Raw genomic sequence first — 21,184 nt, 5'->3', positions numbered from 1 at the left:
CACTGTGGTACAGGATATCATGAAGAAGTCCAACACATTATATGCTACTTAATCATTTCTCCATACTACTCAATAATGGTTTGTTCTCACACTTCCAAGCTCTTGTTGATTTTTGACAGAATTACTATATATAGTATTGAGAACAGTCATGGTTGAAAGAAGTATTCAAATTAAGCTAGAATGAATTATGAAAATCAGGCTAGTATCAGAGCATTGAGCTCTTATGCCATCGATTCTAAGATATTATGAAATAGGCTAGAATTATTCTGGCTCCCCGGTCACAATGGAATCAACGAAGCCAGAACACTTTCCAGAAAAGGAGCAAAAATGCCTTCAGAACTCTCTCAGGAAGCAAAGAATAGAAATATGTTGCAGAATCTGAAGGGAGGATGAAGAACTTCGAATCACCTGGTTACAGAATGCCTCCTCAATTGTAAAAGCAAGAATGCTTTGGACAGAGAACCTGTCAGAGCGATGGCATAGTCTACTTGAAAACAGATTCTGGTCTTATTGACGAGAGCAGTTGTGGTGGGAGGTCTCAAAGGGGTCGCAGTGCAGTAAAATCACTTTACATAACGTAGGTAGTTATAATTTTGGAGCCTTGCGTTTTTCTCTCTGCAAAATGCAAATTTAATCTTTCATCTACTTATCTAATTTGGAATAGCACAGGTGGTAGGAATAGGTTAAATCTACGATGAATCATTTAATGGACTTTCAATACATCCAGAAAACATATTATGTATTTTTATGAAAGATGGGGAACAATTAGCATAAGCTGAACTTAACCATATAAACTTTTTGTTTATATGGTTGTACAGTGTCGTAAAGCGAATAAAACTGACTAATAGTTGAAATGTACGGTCGTTATTCGCCACATCGTTAGGTTATTTATTGGCGATTAGTAACATAATGACATAGAGGAATAATATACGGCTTCTATACAAAAGAAAGGAGCTCATTTCACTCTAACAATTGCAAAAAATTACTGTGAATAGTGAAACAAAATCAATAGAATCTTGGTGTATTTACAGAGTCCTGAACTGGGGGAAGAAGGAGAGTAAGTAGGGACAGATCGGTTTCGCTCTAATTTCAGTTCAGCAGTATCACAAACTGATACGATACCGACCAAATGAAGCAGACTGCAAAAGACCTTTTTGAAATCCAGTACCCGCGTTTTAGTACTAAATGAATAGATGCGACACCTGGTGTTCAACGACCTAAGCATTTAAACAGAACTCACAATAAGTTCTGTTGTAAATTATCTTACCCAATCTATGTACGGTATCCAAGATTCGGAACTTACCTGAAAAAAAAAAGAAGTTTTAGAAAAAATATTAGGTACATTACAAATATGAAGAATGTGAAATATGTTAAGGTTTCTTCAAAAAGAGTGCAACATTCAACCATACAATAAAACAAACTATTGTTTTAAGTATTATTAGTACACGTTGTTCTATCTTATCACATCAACTCCGGGCTCCATAAAGCTTGATCGGGGAATAAACGCTTGATTGACGAATAGAAGCCAATTTGTTTTCAATCGATAATTCAGTCATGATCCATGATCATTCAGAATATCATTCTTGCATCAAATTATGATGTTCATACGTCCATTCAATTATTCTCAATTGCTACTTCTTCAATATAATATTCAGAAATAAAAAGGTTTCAGTTAATCCGTTTTAGAAATCAAGTGACTGCCAAATTGTTGATCGGACAATCAAAGTTTTATGAAACCTGCTGTATGTTTACTAACTCCCATGTGTCACCTAACGGTTAGTAATGAAATAAACATTGTGTCCATATGACACCTAAAAATAGGGTGTCAAAAATAGTTGTTGAACGATGAATATTTACGAAAAAATTTTAACTAGTATTGTAACTAGTATTACATGTTACATACAAGGAGGAAACGAACAATCTGCGCAAAATTCTACACTGCTGGCCATTATTTTTCAATTTGACCAATTCTGTAGATGCAAGCTCTAGTATATGCCTCAATTTCATAATATTTTGCGCTATGTGGTATGGTAATTTTGACCTAACACCAATTATTTCTTTATCGAACAGTATAATGGTATCGGAAATACAGAATATACTTTACTCTCAACTCACAAACAGTTGACCACTGCTGAAAATATAATAAGAATTATTGAGACATTCGCTGAGAACGAATTCGAATTGCTAAATTGTGTAAATGTTAAAAGCATCGCCCCCAAGCTACAGGCTAGACAGAAAAACCTTGCTTTCCTCAACATATTTTTATTGATTTATTGATCAATGCAGTAGGTTAGAACCAGGACGACTTGAAATGTAATAATGGCCTCATGAATAGGAAGAACTTGTCAAAGAAATTCAATGATTTCGGTGATAAGCAAGTGAATTACCCAAGGAATCTAAATGACCCCCCTCAAATCTTAAGATCCCTTTTCGTCCTAGATTTATAATGAAAAATCGGAAATATACGAAAATCGAGAAGTGCTTATATTTTCTTTATTTAACGAACGATTCTCATGAAATTTTTAAATCCTTCTATGTTATCTTCAATCATTGAAATTATTCCATTTCAATTCAAAATACAAATTCAAACTTTTTTCTTCTTAAGAATTTTTCCATTGAAAAATGAATGTGATAAGGTTTGTAATTATCCAACACAAGACTTACGTTTCTTCGAAATAAGTCAGATAACCTGCAGTATAGCTGATTTTCGGTGAGAAGATACTGATATATAAAGGTTGGAGGACTAGCTGACTAGCAAAGGCAGAACTTGTCAATGGACGGAAGGTGTATGTCAGAATACTAAATTATGTTTTTTCTGTCATCACGAAACACTTCCTAAGCCACTGAATGTATCCATAAACATATACATAAACAGAGTTTCCATTCAGAAAAGATGTGGAATTTATTACTTAGGAGTTCAACAAGCCAGTGAGAAGACAGTAGCTACCAAAATTGGAGGAATAAATATTTTCAAGGCATTCATTTACGTGTCGAATTCTTTCGAGTAGGCCCTATAAAGCTTTCATTGTTCAAGCAGCAGGGTAGGAAGTTGCCAGCCACTTGTCAAACACTCGCACATCTGGTAATTATGCGGGTTAGACAAATGTCTGGAAGGTCTGTTTTATTTATCTTGTTCACGTTTCAACCCAGACCATCTTTCCTTGCTTCTAATTTTCGGTAGGACGACAATGTTTTTCTCTACGTATACTTGGAGATTGATGTAACAATGTTTCCATGAAACGAGCGCATGATGGTGAAGACATTCCATCAGAAATGGATGCTTCATTGGAATGGGGGGGGAATCTTTCATGTCTTTTTAGAGCGTCAAAGAAGTGCGGAACAATTCAGAATGTTAGATGAGATGTCGAGAATAAACATCGTTATAAATCAATTAAATGCCATCAGTTTTTCGTTATTTACTATGCGTTCCTTTGTTGATGAATGTTTTCACATTTATCAACAATAAATATGTATTATAGAAAAAATACTGATTCGACCAGTTTCGTTTAGGATATTGGCTCGTTCGATATTTACGTGGTAATGAAAATGGAAACTTAGGATTGCCGAATTGTTCCCAATATTTTTTAGTAACTTACACGATTTTATGAAATGGCTCATTCCGATACCAACTGACAGAAGAGACTTAGGACACAAGTGTAAAGAATAGAATAATACTTCACAATCTCACCAATAAAATTCGTCTCAATTATTCATGAATTTTTTCATAATGGGCATCACAATCTTTTTGTTCGAAAATTCCAAGAATCGTCATAAAAATGGGATGAAATGGGGAAACATCATAGCACCTTTTTAACATAACTAACATAAGCACTTTCAAGAAACTGCCTTGATTTTCTACATTTTTTTTTCACCCTAAATTGCACGATACAAAAATTATGATTCTCTCTAAAGTGGCCTGATGAACCTGATGACCGATGAACTTGGTACTGAACCATTCATTGTCCAGCCATATGTTCATGTTTTGTTTCGTTTTTGTGATGCCAGAGTCAACTTCCACAGTCCCGTACTTGAAATTCAATGAAATTTTGTCGAACTTCTAAGGGTTGTATCTCAGCATTCTTGGATATTTTATATAGACAATTTTGGTAAAACGACTCTACCTTCTGTCAAAAAAAAGCCTCATCTTTGAAAACACCCTGTATTGAAATGCAGAAAAAAAAACTAGAAAATTTCAACATTGACAAATATGGAAAAATTTTATATCTAACCCTTTCAATTATTCAAGGAATGTGATGTTTGAAGTCTACGAATTGCGTTTGTAACAATTTTAGGCACATGATTCTTCACATGGGTAATAAAGAAGAAATTTGCGACTGTTTCAAAACTAATTCTACTGACATCAATGAGCTCAATATCAGTTTGATTTATTAAGAAATCTTTTGCTAACAAATGACAAGGAAAAGGTTTGCTAAGTGATTTTTCAGAAAAAGCAGATAGCAGAAGGTTAACTGAAAGAAAAGATGATTAAAAGCAGAAGACAAATTGCAGACAAAACACACTATAGTCTATCCAAATCCGAGAGGCCAGCGTAAACAAACTGACGAACGCGTGATCGTATTTGAGGTACTCCTCTTATTGGTCAAAGCTTTAGGAACGCCATGTGTGCAGGCGAAAGTAAGAACCACTCTCCGCAGAACCGCATTACGTTTGATTCATTTTGTATGCGAATTGTTGTGCAGAACTGCAGAGGTCATTCATTGTTTTGTCTTTCGTAAATTGGTTTACAGTTGTAGCAAGTTATTCAAGTTACAAGCATTTAAGATAATGTCAAGTACTGATACTGCTGAGGAATCGCGTGTTGACTTAAGTCCTCCAAAAAAGAGACGTCTGAAACGACACTTCAGTGCCGAGATAAAAGAAATTATTTTGAATACTTATAAAATTGAGATGATTCAAAATGCAGGAATGTGTTTAAAGGACGTAGAACTCCGAGTTGCTGAGAGACTTGGCATTGGAGCTCGAAGTGTAAGGAGAATTATTTCTGAATACATAAATTCCGGTGTTCTATCACAGCCGGCAACAAATCAAAATCGGACCACCAAATGGGAGTCCTTATCAGATTTCGATAAAAATGTAATACGGCGAAAAGTTCACGAGTTTTTCTTCAGAAATGAACACCCGACTATAGAGAAAGTATTAAAAATAGTTAATGAAGACTCGAATTTGCCAAATTTTAAGAAGAGTACCTTCTCTATTATATTGAAAAAACTTAATTTCAAATATGGACGTCGCCAACGCAACAGTTTTTTAATGGATCGTGACGACATTAAATGTTGGAGAAGAAAGTATCTCACGAAAATTAGGGCCTTCCGTGATGAAAACAGGAAGATTTACTACTTGGATGAAACTTGGGTAAATGCCGGTCATACTAAATCCAAAGTGTGGACCGATGAAACGGTTACATCTTCTCGGCAAGCGTTACTTGCTGGACTATCTACTGGATTGAAAAATCCGTCTGGTAAGGTCTTGAATTTTGAGTTTAACCCTCGTTTGAACCTCGGTTTCATAAAGCTTGATCAGAGAATCAACGATGGATTGACGGATGAACGTCAATTAGTTTTCAGTCGATAAGTTGGTCATAAGCATTCGGAATATCATTCTTGCACCAAATAATTATCTATTCACGCCCATTTAATGATTCTCAACTGCTACTCCTCCAATATATTCGGAAATATGAAAGTTTCAATGATTTCCTTCGGGAAATCGAATGCCAAATTGTTGATCGAGCAATCAAAGTTTTGTGAAACTTGATGTAAGTACCTTTTTGGTGAAGAACAATTTCAACATTCTTTTTCAAATGTAGTGAATATATTTTTCCAGGCAAAGGGCAGAGAATTATAGTATGTCATATTGGCAGTGACACTGGTTTTTTAACTGGAGGACTCTGGACTTTCCAATCCAAAAAAACTGGTGACTACCATGAAGAAATGGATGGTCAGTCCTTCGAAAAGTGGTTTGAGGGTATACTTCCTAAATTGGAGGAAAATTCTGTAGTAGTTTTAGATAATGCTCCTTACCATTCAAGGAAAATGGAAAAAATTCCTAACTCACTATTCAGAAAGAGTGATATCCAACAATGGTTGAGGGAAAAAAATATTGATTTCACCCCTGACCTCATAAAAGCGCAATTGTTGAAGATAGTCAGGCAGAACAAAGAAAAGTTTGAAAAATACATCGTGGATGAAACTGCAAAGGCCCAAAATATTACCGTTCTTAGATTACCGCCCTACCACTGCGAACTGAACCCTATTGAATTGATTTGGGCCGATGTCAAGAATTTTGTGGCAGATAAAAACACCACATTTAAAATGACTGACGTCCAAAATCTTTTTCAAGAGGCTCTCTCACGGGTTACTTCCGAAAGATGGAGAAAGTGTGTGGAACATGTCAAACAAAAAGTTGAGGTGAACATGTGGAAATTGGATAATATTATGGATGATATAACACCAGTCATCGTCAACTTAGAAGAAAGTTCTGCATCTTCTGACGACACTACGGACTAGTCACTTTTACAAAAAATATTGTAACACATTTATATACATAGTATGTATTAAAGTGGGAACTTTAGATTAATTGTTCATTACTGAGACTCGTAGATAAGCATAGGTACATATTTTTCACCGGAACTGGAACACATAAAAAGTTTTAAAATATAACGCTCTCGGAATAAAATTTATTAGTACACCTCTGCGTTATCACATTCTTGACGCGTGATCATTGCATGGTGCAATGTTTACCGCTGGCCTCTTGGATTTGGATATACTATAGTGATAAACTAGAACTCCAATCAACAAATTACTTCTCTTCATGTAACATTTCCGCACAGTGAACCAACCGTATAAATATAAAACTAAACCAACAGTTTCACAATGCAAACATGACTAACAAGTCCGAAATTCAAAACACATAATGCCGACTCGACTGGATAAAGCATTTCCATCAGAATTTCAGGTCGAATGAATAATAAGATCAACATTGTCGGTTACATTACATTGATAACGTTAGAGATAATCGCACCTACACCCGTTTCATTTATTCATAAATCTAAAATGTACGGCCGCGTTACAATTTTAAATTCCTCTATGAATATGGAAGCCTGTTTGTAAATATTGTACCTAATGGTTATGCGAATATGACGTAACTTCAATCGAACGCCCGACTGTGTAATTACTATTTATTGATGGGTGTTTCGAAATGTATCTATGTCGATTTTCTAAAATGCCGTATTTGAAAAATTGCGACTCGATTCTGCTCTGCCGCATAGGGTGCATGCGGTTGATCAGGCCAGAAGAGGTAAGGCAAGCTAAGCCTCCTCATAAATATACTGCTTCACAAGAGTTAGGGATATCGTATTCAATCGTTTTTAAAAGTATGTAATCTTCGAGAAAATCGCTGTGAAATCATTTAAAACTCAAAAACAACTTGAATCGATCCAATAAAAAAAAGTATGAGACATTTCGTCAATCAATGAAGTCAGTTTATCAACGCCTTCGATTTGAAACGAGTTTTCTGAAAATTCCAAGACGTAAATTAACAAACGCTGAGGCTAATAGGGCAATCGGAATGCTACAGGGTGGCCTAACTCAGGTTGTTGTAGCGGAAAGGCTCCAAGTCAGCCAAAGTGTGATAACTCGACTTTGGAATAGGTTCAGGGAGACAGGTTCCGTGTTGGAAAGACCAAGGCTTAGTGGGCGACGAAAAACAACACCTGCTCAGGATCGTTTCATCACCGTTTCGGCGAGAAGACACCCTACATCTATGTGTAGAATGCTACTGAATACTCTTCAAAATGCAGATGGGGTCCAAGTTTCCATCGAAACCATCAGACGACGTTTGAGAGAGGTGAATTTAGGTTCAAGACGTCCATTAAGAGGAGTTCCATTAACACGTGACCATAAGCGTCAAAGACTGGAATGGGCAAGGCAACATATCAATTGGAACGATCAATGACGTAGTGTCCTTTTCACTGATGAATCCAGATATGAACGATTTTCAGATTCTCGAAGAATAAGGGTATGGACAATCCCAGGCATACCCCGCAATCGTCGCTATGTTCAAGAAGTCCATCCATTCCGAGTGGGTAGTGTTATGGTATGGGCCGGGATATGTTTCAACGGGCGCACAGATCTACACATTTGTCCTTGGAATATGATCGCCTTACACTATAGGGAGCATGTCATTGACAATGTTGTGCCAAATTTTCACGCTGCTATTGGTGAAACTTTTCAATTTCTAGACGATAACGCTAGACCGCACCGTGCAGCCATAGTTGAGAATGCGCGCGAGGAGCTTGGTATTTCACATTTACCAATACCACCGCACTCACCAGATTTGAATTGCAAAGAACATGCATGGAATATGCTCCAAAGAAGATTAGATAATCATCAACCTACCCCAGAATCCTTAAATGATCTGAGAGAGCTTCTGCCCCGTTTATGGAACCAAATTCCTCAAGAAATGTCCAACAACCTCGTGTGTAGTATACAAAGAAGATGTCAAGCTGTTATTGATGCCCGAGGAGGCCATACATTGTATTGATAGTCTTAAAATGGTTGAATTCTCTGGGAATAAAATTTCGTTTTTTCACTCGATTTTTCTCAACCACCCTGTATACGCTGCAGATCTACAGGCTAAAATTAATTTGCTTGACTGGAATCATATTAATATGAATTTTCATCACAAAAATCTTATTTTAACTATATTTTTTTGCAATTTAAGTCAATATCCCTAACTCATGTGGAGCAGTTTAAATAGACGTTACTGTAGTTCTCAAAATATTTGAAACAATCGATATATTTGCATATACTTGAACTTGAAACGAACTGCTTTGCTTTTAATTATTATCAAGACATATGAACGCGGAACTGTTACATATTCATAATGTTGATCTTCGCCCCACGTATAGTAAATAGTAAGCTGAACTGCCTTTCGTTTTCTGTGTTCACTTGTTTTTACACCTAAAGCTTTGAAGGTTATGCTGGTAGGCCAGGAGATATGTACAGGGTGAGCAAAATTCGTTGTCCACTGAGGGGATCTCGAAAACTAAGTATAAGAGCTAGAAGAAAAAGAATGAAGCATTTCCAAGCACTTTTTCAGGAAAACAAAGAATGCTGAAAACCGTAGCTTCCTACGATTCTTCGTTTTTGAGTTATTAGCAAAATGGGATTTTGACGATTTCAAAAACTTCTCATAACTTTTTTGTCTTTGAAGTTACAGATCTGAAACTTGAACCTTCTACAGGCACTTTTTTACGTAGAAATCACTGACGAGCTCAAAATATTTCTTCATTTCGAATCATTAGGCGAAGTTTCTTCAAATGCAAACTTTTATTGAATTTGTTATTTTCGAATTATTTATTTGCAGTATTCTACATATGAAAGTGCCTAAGAATTTTCATTTTTCAGATCTGTAAAAAAAAGTTATGAGAACTTTTCGAAATCTCATTTTTTTTGATAACCCAAAAACGAAAAATCGTAGGAGGCTACGGTTTTCACCATTCTTTGTTTCTCTGAAAAAGAGCTAGGAAATGTGTCATCCTTTTTCTTCTAGCTCTTAGTACAGTTCTCGAGATCCTCTCAGTAGGCAACGAATTTTGCCTACTCTGTACAATTTATTCAAGACCTACCAAAAAGTTTCTCTTTTTCGCGATAGCAAATCAGATTCAATTATTATTCTCCACATGCACATCAGCTCGATGTCGAACGATTCGAGACAAGATTCCTCAGACTTGCCGATGTAGATAACACAGGATGTCATATCGAATAGCTGTTTTGTTCATCGATTTCCTCCTCTACAAGAGAGCGACACTGTATGTGGGCGAGCTGTATTCTCTTCACATCTGACCTTTTATCCGAATATCAAATTATCCGGGATGAGCGTTTTTCTTTCTTGTGATTATTTTGGACTCGAGAGCAATCGAGGGACGTCTTTACAGAGTAATTTCCAGTAGACTCCACCAATTGTCTCGAGAATTCAGTTTCTTATTGGATCTTTTTGTTACTCCTTGAGGAATACTGTGCGAATCTACCTTTGACAAAGGTCGCGAGGCGTGTCCTCATGGCGAGATGATTTTTTTTTCTTATGGTTGAGAAACGGTTGCAGGTTGGATTGAAAAACAATTACGAGTTTTGCTACACATTCACGTCATTCTTGAAAAAGAACAATAAAAAGTGAATAATAAGAGCAGATAAAACGATCTGAAAAGGCTATTAATAGTTTTCAAAAATTATTGTGGGGTGTATTATAAAATTGTGTCTTTGGGGTAAAACCCAAGAAGATATATATTGGAGAGAAAAATCACTTTTCGCATTTGAATCAAAATGTCAGCACTGTTCTACATACTATATGGAGAGGCGTATATTTGCGTATCACACAAAAGCAAAATATGGTCCTCATGACACTGAATGACTTAATTAAAAACACATAGGTACAATACACTCATTTCTGGCAGGTGTACGACAGTTTTTGTGTGTGTGATGTGTATGTGCGATAAAGGACTATTGCATTGCATTCTTTGGTGTTTTATAGTAACAATTGTGGCCAGTTGTTCAACAGGCATTTAGAAGCCGTCCAAGTATTAGTGTGTTGGTTATTATTTCAAAGCTTCACACTAGCTGGTCTAGCTATCAAAAAATTAGGCGGAGCCGTGCAATAGTTTATTCTCATTTACTAACTCGACCAAGTCATGAAAGCCTTTTAAGCTCATCCAGTGACTCATTTTTCAGAAGAAGAACCCATTGGCTACGCCACTGCTAACGGACACAATTCTATTAAAGGGGAATTCTCCTCAATTTGGGTTATCACTGCATATGCAAGTTTAAACTGAATAATTATGAGTTTCATTCATGATTTTTTCAAATTCACCGCGAAAACTATTCAAAATCATCCTTCAAATATGGGGTTTTAAAATTTAAATCGCTTTGTGCGGAGTTTACAATTTGGCAACAGCGCATACAAGACAATGAAAAGAACAATGTCCGATCAGGTTGTTTACAAAATAACAGCTGTTGATCTACAGGCGCCTACTTACTGGCGAGCTGCAACTGCAACCGGCCATAAAAATCCCATAAAATTTTACGACCTTCCTCGTTCGTCGCAGACTTCATAGACAGCCATCTTTATCTATCTCATCAAGGTATTGTATTTGTTGTCCTTTTTATAAAGGCATATTTCAGTCGATGTTGCCAACTTTTGCAATCCACATGAAACGCTTTAAATTTTAAATACCCATTTTTATTCTTCATTTTTAAGTGCTTGAAATAATTTTTTTTTTGGGAAACGATTGAAATGGTCATTTCAAAATGTAACGTTTCAAAGATATTTCATAAAAATCATTTTTCTCGGAAGGAGTATTCCCTATTGTGCTTGACCATGCCACCCTATACGTCATCACTTCGGACTGAATTGCGCCTCTTTTATATAGCTTCTTGGCAAAACCGACCAGTTAAGCTTTGAACTATCATAAATCGATTACCAAATTTGACATATTACATCGAGTAGATTCTAAACCAACCTCATGAAATGCTGACATAATGAAAGAATTGTGAAAACTAAAAAACGTGGAAATCCATTTTCGTTCTAATTGCATCAAGCTGAAACTTCTGTATGTAAAAACATACAATGGAATTAGTTGAAACAGAGCCACGAGATCAACGTATTTATGTGATTTAACGTACCTATGTGTTTATTGACAGCTTGGTAGTTTATAATGTTGCCAACAACCTCGAATAGGTCCAAGCTAATTTTATGATAATCGTTGTTTTTTTTCACACAAGTTTTTGAAGCATTTATAGCGATTTACGACTGGAATAATCTTCTCACCGTTTTCCCTATTGGTTGTGATATACAAACAGCCGATCTTGAAGTAAAATAAACTTCATTATTGGAATCAGCTTCCGCCATCAGTTAAGAATTTCAAGTTGTTTGTTCCGACCAAATACGATCGAGAATATCATTTCCTAACCCCCATATATATTTCGTTTCCTTTTAGCCCCGAGCAACATTTGTTCGTCACCGATATTCCTATAAATAAACGAATCCATGGATAGAGAACGATGAATTTAAACCTATAAAAATAAACGAGAATATGTTGATAGTATGGGACCTTATGACAATATACAAAATCTGAAATCTGTTTATGTGATGAAGAATGTTGTCGACCCCACAATGCTCACTATGGATGATCGAATCATAATATCGTTGTTGAAACTTCTAAACACTATAAATTTGACACATGGACTCACTATCCCTGTGACTATTGCTGTAGTCTCCATGTTCGCCTACGCTTATGATAGGCTTGTTCGTATAGTGGTTCACAACGTTTGTGAATTGTGCAGAGCAAGCGCAAATGGATTTTCGCTACCCTAAAAAGGAATTGCGCTTGCTCTGTACAGTTCACAACCGTTGCAAAGCACTCTACGAACAAACCAGATATTTTACAGGCCGAAAGCGCTCGTATTCATTTATTTCATCTTGTAGATTATATGAAACCACGTGAGATCATTTTTGTTCCCAAAAATCGAACGGCTAGTCAACCCTTCATTTACTTGCATTCTAAACAAAACAAAAAGTGACAACTTTTTCAAAGAGAATGTTATGGTGAAGGAAACAATTGAACCATAAACCTACATACACTCACTTCATCTCTGTTTAGACGTTATGAATATTAATTCAATCATTTCAATCTCAAAATACATTTTGTGCTGACGTAAGGAACAAACGTAATAGACATTGAGAATGATCGATAATATAAATGGATCAAAATGATATTTCCCGAAGCGATAGCAATTTGTAAACAAAACATAATAAATCACTCTACGGTAAAAGCAAAATATGCCGTATTTTGCAAGTTCAGATCTCACCAGAGTACCATTAATTATTGTCAGATCTAAAGTTTTGCATAATGTGCTCGATTTTAATCAGGGTTTATGCACTTTATGAGTGGGATATTATATAAAACAACAACAATGAGGTCTATGAAATACGCAGTTGATATAATTCTTGCGTTTTGAACACCGAATCTGGTTTTATTATTAACTCCATCATTTCCTTGGTATCATGCCGATTTATACGGGAGATTTAAATCGAGTTAACTACGCGAGTAGGTTCATTGCCGATAACACAGTAAACATCGTAAAAATTGATACAGCTATAAAGGACTATAAATAAGAACACGGTTTTTTTCTTTTTCAATCGTGAAAAATTTTAGATATGAATCTAGAAAATATCGATTCCCTGTCAGTCTAGTACAAAACGATATCGAAAGAAGAGATATCACCAATACAAGTAGATACAGGCCTGTGACGACTTGAATACACTTTTTAATTTTTCATAAAAACTTATTTGTTCATTATTTTTGTTGCAATTTGGTAACAACACCATCTGCATATTTTTCAAACCCAGCATAGATTGAATTCGATTTTTTTTACCTTTGCACATTTTTGGTCAATATTCACTACAGACATCCATTCTGTGATTTTTTTCATGTCCAAAACCACTTGAATTGTTTATGAATTGATGTGGACAATATGAATAGGTGGTTATTCGAGGAAATTTAAGGGGTGCTTCTTATACATACAGGGTGGGCTTTTTAAAACGAAATAGACGAGACAACAACCTTAATTGTTGAAGAAAGAAGTTACCAATAATAATTATTTCGTTGTCTAATGTTGACATTTAACGGTTACCATCGTAACCACAGAATTAATTAGTCAAATAATTGATGATCTCACATAGAATGACTGGTACTGTACGAAATTCAAAATTGAATATCTCGAGAACGAATGCATTAAATTAGAAAAAAATTAATACGCTGAATTCAGGATAAAAATGCCTTTCAAATGAGGTATTACTCAACCTATCTTTCCTATTCAAAATTAAGGGGTTGTTGTTTTAACAATAAGGGTTGAAGCGATATAGTTGTGCATTTGACCTCAAAAGTTGTCCCCCTTGAAACAAAAATCGACGTGTCCGAGCATTTTTTCGAAATAAATTTATTCCGCCTGTTATCTCGTCTGTTTCGTTTTAAAAAGCCCACCCTGTATAACGTGAAACCCCAGTTATTGGTTTTGGTCCAATTCGATTGTCTGATGAAATGTTATGAACTGCATTGGGGAGGGACACACAAATTGGCTTTCCCGATCGACCTATTTCTTCATACGATTCGAGATCAAGACGATCGACATTGGTTGCTTTACGGATGCTACCCCAAATATGAAAATGTGCCACACCTTTGAGCAATGACCTGAATTACGAACTGAGTCAGAAAAGTAGAAATTACCACGCAAGAGGTAATATTAGGAATAATTTTCAGTTATTCCTGAATTTCAGCGTAAGTTTGGCATATATCACTGTAAAAATGTTTGCCATATATAGGGTGTTTTTAAAAGTGAGGCTTTTATTTTGACAGATCGTAGAACTCATCAAAATAAGTCGTTCAACTAATGGACAATGAATAGTTCAGTACCAAGTTCATCAGATTAGATGCATCAGGTCACTTTTGAGAGAATCATAATTGTTGTATGGTGAATTTAGGGCGAAAAAAATTTTGAAAATCGAGGCAGTTTCCTGAAAGTGCTTATGTTAGTTATGTTGAAAGTGTTATGATGTTTCCCCCTATTTTTACGACGATTGTTGGAATAAGAAGATTGTGATGCCCATTGTAAAAAAATTCGATAAATAAATTAGATGAAGTTTATTGGTGAGATTGTGAAGTATTAATCTATTTTTTACACTTGTGTCATAAGTCTCTTTTGCAGTTGATATCAGGCCCGGATCTACGATTTTTTCTGACCGGGGCAAAAATTCATGATGGCGCCCCCCCCCCCCTTGTAAGGTTCGTAGGAAAAATCTAATTGCATATTCGTCATCGCTTTCAACCCGAGTTATTTTTTTCACTAGTTCGAGGTCGTATAGATTATGCAATTAGATTTTTCCTAAGATGAGTACTTTGGGAAAAAAATCACTCTTATTTTTTTCCCATTGTTCCATCAAAACATATTTTTTCTCATTATTCCTTTAAAAGTTATTCTTTTCCCAAAATACTCCCAAAAATTGCATATTCGTTATCTACGACCTCGAATTAGTAAAAAAAATGACTCGGGTTGCAATCGTTCGAAAAATAAAAAAGTTTGTATTTACAAGAATGTCGTTTACAACCCGCCCTCGTCTATCGTTTTTACCCGCGCTTCATGAACGAAATTATTCCGAACAAAAATTCATCTTTTTAGCTACATATGTCGACCCGGATCATTTTACATATTAATTTAAGGTCGTAGATCACGAATATGCAATTAGATTTTTTGAGGAATAAATCACTTTTAGTGCAAAATTTCGGATATATCGGTCAACTTTGAAGAGCTGTAGCACCTAGAAAAAAGGCACTAGTCATATGCTGTTTTTTTGTGATGAATTGGTTCTTTGCGAATATAAAAAACCACCCCAGGTGACCATATCTCATAACAGTTATGAAGCAGAAATGTATCCCGCGCTCCTTGTTTTATAACAGATATAGCACATTAAGAGTACAAATACAGAGCGCTTATGTAGCAGCTATGCTCCTATGTCCGCCTCAAACAAGGAACACATCTCCTTTCTGAAAGGAGCATAAATAGTTCAAACATGGATCATGCAAATATTTGTTTGATAGGAGATCTATATATATTACGTTCATGTGCTATGTTTATTATGTTTCATTTGTTTTTGAAAATACTTTCAAAAAAAGCATGAAAAATTATGGAAATTAATATGAACTATTGCAATATTGAACTCGTATTTTGATTTTTCAAATAGTGTGTATTTATCGATCATTTTTGAAAATAAAATTGATTATTGTTCTCCAAGAAAAATTAGGGCATGTCTTTCTGGTCTTTGCACTTTCCTGCATTCCATAAAAAAATAATCAACAGTTCATTAATGCAGGAAAGTGCAAAGACCAGAAAGACATGCCCTAATTTTTCTTGGAGAACAATAATCAATTTTATTTTCAAAAATGATCGATAAATACACACTATTTTAAAAATCAAAATACGAGTTCAATATTGCAATAGTTTATATTAATTTCCATTATTTTTCATGCTTGAATAGAATACCATATGCATATATCATATCTTTCTGAAGAAAATTTTTAATATAAGATTTATTCATTTATTTCTACATATGAAGTACATGCAACACGTGAGGAAATAACTTATATCGAAATTTACACCAAACAGGACATTATTTATTCAAATATAATTTTTATATGCTGGATATAATAAAAACATAGCCTATTATGTGTTATAGGACTGCTATGAAAATACGAGAAATGATTTATTGACCTACAGTTCGATATCCATAGCACTTTAATTCTTTTCAGTAATTCACCATTTCACTGGAAAATCACTATGAAACACAAATAACTTATCAAACGTTCAATATCTGTACTTATTAACTTTGAGTAATCCACTATTCAACTGACAAAACGTCTAAATGATAATAAATACATATCGAAACGACAACAGTATCAATAGCATTTCTCACAATCCTCCATATTTGTTTACGTTTTACAGCGCCCTCGACGGTAGTTAAAACGCTTATGGTGTCATGCTATGTTCATGATCTCAAAATGATACATGGCAAATAAAGAACAATGTTACAAATATGTTACGTGGATATCAGGGAGCGGGAACATGAAATTTACAAAATGTGGATATAATTTCGATACAGCCCAGGTACATCTCAAATATCGCATCAGACACTTAATGGTTACAGAAAAATAACACATAACAAAGTTCCCCATTCGATCTCCCAAGAAAACATAACAGATATGTTACTGGTCACTTGGGACACTTCATTCATCTATCACGAACAGTTCAGATTTTATGAATTTTTCCGCGAAGGTCCAAAATTTCCGATTTTCTATCGACCATAACTTGAAAAATGATTTTTTTTTAAATATCTGTTTGCATATTCGTGTTCTACGCCCTCGAATTAGTGTACAGAATGAATTCGGTTTTGATCGGAGACCAAAAATATTCCTCAAAAAATCGCCCACTCTGTATATATTTCATTTTGTGAAAACATTTTGAAACACTCAATTTCGTGAAACTTTTGTATAAAACATTTTTCTGTACCTCTCTTAGTAACAAAGTTAAAGGGGGGCTCAAATTATGGTGAAAAACTCGGTACCTACATCTATGGAAAATTTGAAAAAATTTCAATCTTACTGATTTCCACCGAAATTGGTGTTTTTACTAAGGCATAGATTACGAATATGCAAATATAATTATGCTGAAAGGATTAGTTTTTAAGTTATGGTCTATAGAAAATCGGAAATTTTGGCCCTTAGTTCCAGATGAGGAGGCGATGAGTCGACAGGCAAAGAAATTACTGCTGGACGCAGTGTGAACATATCAGATCTTTCAACCTATTTCACCCAAGTGTGGCGGTCATTCGTAGATGACTGAATAATATGCAGTTAATTGATCCCTCATTGATTTTAAAGATTTTAGGCATAGTGATGGTTTATCATGTTTCCATTCTACACTTTCCATTTTAACATTAGGAAATTAATTTTTTCCGAGAAAATCAAAAGTAAAAAAATTTTAACCTCTGGTTGATTTTGGCGCCCCCTTGAGCTGGCGCCCGGGGCAAGCGCCCCGCTTGCCCCCCCCTAGATCCGGGCCTGGTTGATATCGAAATGAGCCATTTCATAAAATCGTGTAAGTTACTAAAAAATAATGAGAACAATTCGGCAATCCTAAGTTTCCATTTTCATTACCACGTAAATATCGAACGAGCCAATATCCTAAACGAAACCACATGGTCGAATAAGGAGATAAGTTGTTTCCATTGCTTTGCGATAATTCAGCTAACAAACGGTCTAGGGTCGTATTAGGATCTATTTCAGTAATCATTTTCATTTTTTTTTTCAACTTAGTCATTTTGAAAGTTTTGAATAGGTGAATGGTTGAAAAACTATCGAAAAATGACAAGTTTCAGAGACACTGAAGTTCAACTTTTTTTCTTATAAAAAACAACTTAACTGAAAAGAAAGAGGGGGGTTGACATCAAGACGTCCTTCAACTTCAACAATTAAAAAAAATCAAGGCTTTACGTGAAAAATTAAAAGCGTAAATTAAGAACTAGTGAATGCCATTTTTGTATAGAGATTCTTGAGGTATCACTTCCCCTTTGTAGATACTTTCATTATTTCACTTTTATTTCCGAAAAACGCCTCCCTTACGAGCGATAATTTCCTATCTAGTAAAACTCAACTTTCTCCTTGTATCTACCGTCCGATCGTATCTTCCAGCCATTTATCATTTCTTAAACACTTTATTCCGACACAATATCGCATAATTCTTCGGAATTGAATCTGATAAATCGTTTTCTCTCCCCCCCAGCAGGGGTAACGTCGATTCATCTCACGATACGGCGGCGGGCGTCTCACCCTCAAACGCCCGAAATCATGAATTTTACATCGGTTGAGGTTATCCGAAGTTTATTAATAACTAAAATTATTCCGATTCAATCTTGTTTACGTTAGCAGAGGAACGAGATGAGATTCTGTATATAGGTTCGACAAATATTTATTCTGCGAAGGCAAGATCCGAATTACCAAAACGCCTTGATAACGGATTTCGGAGATCTGAAGACGAGGCGATCCGTCCAACGGAGAGGTCTGCTCAAAATAAAATCGGCTCAAAGAGATATATTCCTGGATATTTACGAGTACTTGCTTTGAGAAAGTTTCATATTAAAAATCTGCATATACAAATTTCCACATTAATCATGTTAGATTCGACGAAAAAACCAAGTGTGTGGCTTCAATAATCTAATGAAAGATTCTAAAGATTTCTATTTCAATTTCTATACTTTTGCTGAAGGAAATTACTAGCTATACTCCATTCACTTTTATTTTAGCACTCGGTTGGCTATGGAAATTTGACACATTTCACTCTGTATAGTACGAAAATGTGGGGTTATGAAGCTTGTCAAAACATTTTTGGGTTTTAAATCAACGCTATGTTGCCCGTTCTACGTAAAAGTTTCTGTTATTAACGTATTTTATCACAATGTCGAATTTCTTCGGAAAATATGTGACGAACATAATTGAAGTTTACACAAACTGATTGAAGGCATACCAAATCCAGTTATTTGCATGGAGAATACAAGAGATCAGTATAATTTCATAATATGCACTAGCTTGAGGAGAGTTAATGTTCGTTATCTTCTTTGGCCAAAGTTTGAATACGTTACATCAGTTGTAGATTTCAAAAAATCAACCCACAGATGAAATGCATATGATGCAGTGGTTGGGAATGGGTATCTCTCGAAGGAATTAACGTATAATTACAAGAATGTTAAATTCTTCAACAAAAATCATCTCGCACCAATAATAAGTAAAGGGAATTAAAGTAAAAGGTATCGACTGTTTGCAATCCCAAATAACCCCCAATCTGGGAATTAAAGTTTCAAGTCAAGTTGAACTTCATCTTTGAACAGAAATTTCACATGAATAAACAATTAACAGGACAACTGGCGCGTATTTGTTGCTGTTCATCTAAATACATTGATATAATAAAAATAATTAGTTATTTATTGGTACCTTAAGACATTTACAATGTATAGGACAAGTCAAATGAAAAATAGAAAAATCAATTTTCGGGTACTTATTCTACGATGACATTCATCGAAAATCCTGCAGTAAACTTTCGCATTAATTCACTCAAACATAAAATTTTCAAATGCCACCACTTGTTTGGGTCTCTAAATAGAAGGAAATTCTTTGTCTTCCTCTTCATTCACAATCTTTCTGATTGTGGAAATATTCAACTGAAATATAAGTCGTTTAGATTCAGATGAAACATTATATAAATTCTCTTACATTGAATATGTTCGCTATCGTCTGATGTATTGTGATTGTGGATTTTAGAATATTAGGCTATAATTATTTGAATGAGCGGACCTGAATTCTAAATAGCACTTCCTGAAACCCTGTCTCTTTTTTCAACCACTTTCGGCATTTTCGTAATAAAATAAAATTGATATTAGTTGTGGCAACGGCGTTATGACATTAACGACCTTTCATGAGTGCCAACCTTACTCCGTTCTAGTTACAAAAACTTGAGAAAATTATTTCATGGCCAACTGAGTACTAAAATAAATGTGAATGAAGTATACTTATCTAGATTATCGTTGTATTGATCCAGGAGGTATCAGAGTACAGAACATATGAATTACATAGGTACATGTTCATTCATTTTTGGACTCAATTTTTATTTTAATTTCTTGTAAATCATTAATTACCACCTTACGGAAAAGGCAGGCTTTCAATTACACACAATCAGAAGAATCAGAAAAGTTTAACCCATTTTATTCCTAGAAGAAAAAAAGTTGATGAAAATCCCCATCAATGACTAAATCATTTTCAGTAACAAAAGGGCTGTCCACTTCTGAAACAGAAAGCTAGGGTTGCCATTCAGGAAAACTACCCTCCACTCCTCGTAGATAAAAGCATCAAAATTGTATTTCTTAAGGAAATACTTATGAGTCTTTTCTAGCAGAAAAAATAGAACCTTTAAAAAAATTGCGAAAATCTCAATCAACGATTTTTGAAAATTGCTCAGAAACCTCTAGCCATTACATTTGATTCTAATCAATTACACATGAAAAGTTGAGTAAGAATTCGAATGGAGTAATTTCTCAATCTTTATCTTTAATCTGTCATTTTCATATGAATCATAAAAATAATCCAAATGGATGGGGTGAAGAAATGTCAAAGCATCCATTTAGGAATTTTGAGCTTTGCTCTTTATAATGATATGCTCATTCATTGAAATCATTTCTCTGAATAAGCTCAAGAAATATTCAGTGTAGAAATGCGAGTACAAGCCCTTGTATTTAATGTTACAAACTTAAATTTAAAATTTTATTCAGTTATTTTGGTTTTCAACTTTTTTTCACAAAAGCTTTATAGGGTTTTCACAGTTTTATGGTTGAAAAATTACCTAATAAGAGCCAGTTATAAGACTGATATCAGTACCTTCATCAAGTTCGAGGTCCTTTCAGTTTAAGCATTGTTAATAATTCTGTTAATAAAACCATTATTCTTTGTAATTGGGAAGATATATAAAACACTCGCCCTATGTAGACACTTGGTTTCATATTCAGAGTTAGAATA

At 34.9% G+C, this 21,184-nt stretch overlaps 1 protein-coding gene across 13 annotated transcripts in view; it reads right to left on the bottom strand.

Moving 5' to 3' along the window:
• LOC123310579 (brain tumor protein) overlaps nucleotides 1-21,184 on the bottom strand; it is a 187,710-nt gene that overhangs the window by 37,425 nt on the left and 129,101 nt on the right. Inside the window, exon 1 of one of the 13 annotated variants that reach the window (XM_044894122.1) lies at nucleotides 6,821-6,844. The exons of the other annotated variants lie outside the window; for them this stretch is intronic. The gene's annotated coding sequence lies outside the window, so the exon portion shown is untranslated. Of the gene's footprint in view, nucleotides 1-6,820; nucleotides 6,845-21,184 lie in introns of those variants that run through there. 13 annotated transcript variants of the gene reach the window in all.

This window comes from Coccinella septempunctata, chromosome 3 (genome assembly GCF_907165205.1).
Source record: "Coccinella septempunctata chromosome 3, icCocSept1.1, whole genome shotgun sequence".
Classification (NCBI taxonomy): Eukaryota; Metazoa; Arthropoda; class Insecta; order Coleoptera; family Coccinellidae; genus Coccinella; species Coccinella septempunctata.
This window is presented reverse-complemented; position numbering and strand designations above follow the sequence as displayed.